This window comes from Sinocyclocheilus anshuiensis, unplaced genomic scaffold (assembly GCF_001515605.1).
Source record: "Sinocyclocheilus anshuiensis isolate Anshui unplaced genomic scaffold, SAMN03320099.WGS_v1.1 scaffold1829, whole genome shotgun sequence".
Lineage (NCBI taxonomy): Eukaryota > Metazoa > Chordata > Actinopteri > Cypriniformes > Cyprinidae > Sinocyclocheilus > Sinocyclocheilus anshuiensis.
In genome coordinates this window covers 31,269-33,690 of record NW_015536583.1, presented here as the reverse complement: position 1 = coordinate 33,690, position 2,422 = coordinate 31,269, and positions in this window count along the sequence as shown.

The window sequence follows — 2,422 nt, the reverse complement described above, 5'->3', positions numbered from 1 at the left end:
CCCTAATTGTTCTCTGAAAGTTTAAAACATTCAGTTTTTGTTCTGCAAAAAAATAAAAAAATAAATAAAGTAATTATGGAAATGTTACTTTTGAATGTAATGAATGAATGAAGTAGTAACATTTAAAAATGTTAACCAAACGTTTCAGAAATAAAAACAGCTCAAGAATGATGTGTAACTAACATTTTTGTGCTAACATTTTGAGAGCATTATTAAAGATCTGATAACTGTAAATGAACATTCTATTGATGTTAGTGGAAGAGCGTTTGAGAAGCTTGCCAGAAGGTTCTCTGTTAGCTGTTCTATTGTCATGGTTAGGTTTGTCACAGCAGAAGCAGGTCTGAATCAAAGGCTGTGATGAATGTCCTGCACATCAGTGTTTCTCTCTGGGATGTTGTTCTCAGCAGGGTCACGTCTCTCTGTCATCAGAAGGTTCCGGAGCACTGCTGTGTCTCTGTGACTAAAGCAGGAGCACAGTCAGTGAATCAGAGAACAAGCCGTTATCCAGACGCGGTCAGAGGGTTTCTCAGCGTCCCTCAGCTCCGACACACAATCACAGCCGCATTCAGAGTAATGCTCTAAATCACCCTCAACCAGACATTCCTAATCAGTCTTAATGAGCCAGGTTTCATGAAAATGTGCATAAATAGTACGCCAAACACAAACAGAAAATCTGCTATTGATACGCAGAAATGTACTTTGGCGTGCATATAATACACAGATTTATCACATCTGTTCCTTAATGTAGGAACAAACTCCCATCCAACAATTCTGTACTAAAAAAAAAATAATCCCTTGCACTTTTATGTTTGGTAGCATGTGTGTTGTGTCTCTCAGATCAGGCTCTTCTGTGTGTGTTATTCTCATTTGAAAGTGGCAAAGATGGCAGCTTTATAATCATATTCTTCAGGCGTCTCGCTAACTTCACTCAACAACATTTGCTTTGTCTTTGTGACCAAGAATCTTGGACAAGACTGAGTTACCCTAGTGTGCTACAGTCAGCGGCGCAACTGCACATTTGCCGAGGGGTATGCAAGATCAGTGTCGGCGCCCCGCTGTATTGTAGTAGCCTTTAACACTAACTTTCTGCAAGTCAGTGACCAAAAGCCCATTACTAGCTTGTGCATGGAGAGATACAAACTCATCAGGAGTGAAAAAAAGGATTGAACCCCCTTCCCCCTTTTTTAATACCATAGGGAAAAAAGTAAAAACAATAAAAAAAAGAAAAAGAAAAGTGTGTCACATAACATCCCCTTTAACTCCTGGTGGCAGACCCCAGACAGTAGAACACATTTTTTTTATTCATTCTTATTTTCAAACACATGTAGTAACATTGCTCACTTTTTATATATTATAATATTATTTATTTGCCTCAAAGTTATTCATATTCTTTTTTTTTATATATAATTTCCACTCCGTAATATTGCTCTTTTCACAAGTTTTGATTTTGGATTTATATTTAGACATTATAAAATCACTATTATAACATTTAAAAATCTCTTTTTTGTCAAAGCATTGTTTTGTATTGAAGTATGAAAGTATGAGTTTTCAACTCATTGAATCTACTTGAATTACACAGATGGCCTATTTTAAATTCACGGCAATTTTCAGTGAAAAGTGGCTTGTACCCCCAGAAATAAACTGATATTAATCACTTTGCGCTCTTAGGCAGTGGCGGTGCCAGGATGTCTTCACCAGGAAGGGGCCAACAACCAGTCTGGGGTGGCACAGAAATCTACATTATTTCAATATAGAAATGGATTTGACTATAAAGTACTGGGCTGTTTTAGTGCCTAAAACAGAACTGAATACAATTAATTTGTACTTAATTGTAACTGAGATAGCTGTGAATTACATCAAGTAATACTGAGTGAATGACAATTTTTTTTTTCTAGGCTCCAGATATTTTAATAAAAGGGCTCACTATAGCTTTATTGCTCAGTAAGCTTGGTTCTGGGTCTTAGCACCCCCAACATCTTGTTCTGCATCATTGCATAGGCCCACTCATGGATGAGACATGCAGATAACTATAGTCAACCTTCACTGAATTTTATATAATCAATGAACTCTGAAAAAGTTATCATTATATTCTAACATTCTATTAGTTGTCAAAATTAATTAATTGCAGCACTTTTATCATACCTAAATCGAGCTCTGTACAAAGGAAAATAATGTAAGAGTGTCAAATGAGTTATTTTATGCATTTAAATATGGTCTCATTTTCTTTTAATTTTCGTACTTTACAAATTAGCGAAAAATTAGTGCATATTTTCTAGTACATTTAACTGCACTGTGCTCACATTTGGCCTACTTGTGCATAAAATTATATATATATATATATAAATTACATAGCCTATCATCTTGCGCCCTATTGTGATCTCGAATTGCAGAATATTTCAGTAGGCTGCATGCATTTGAGAGA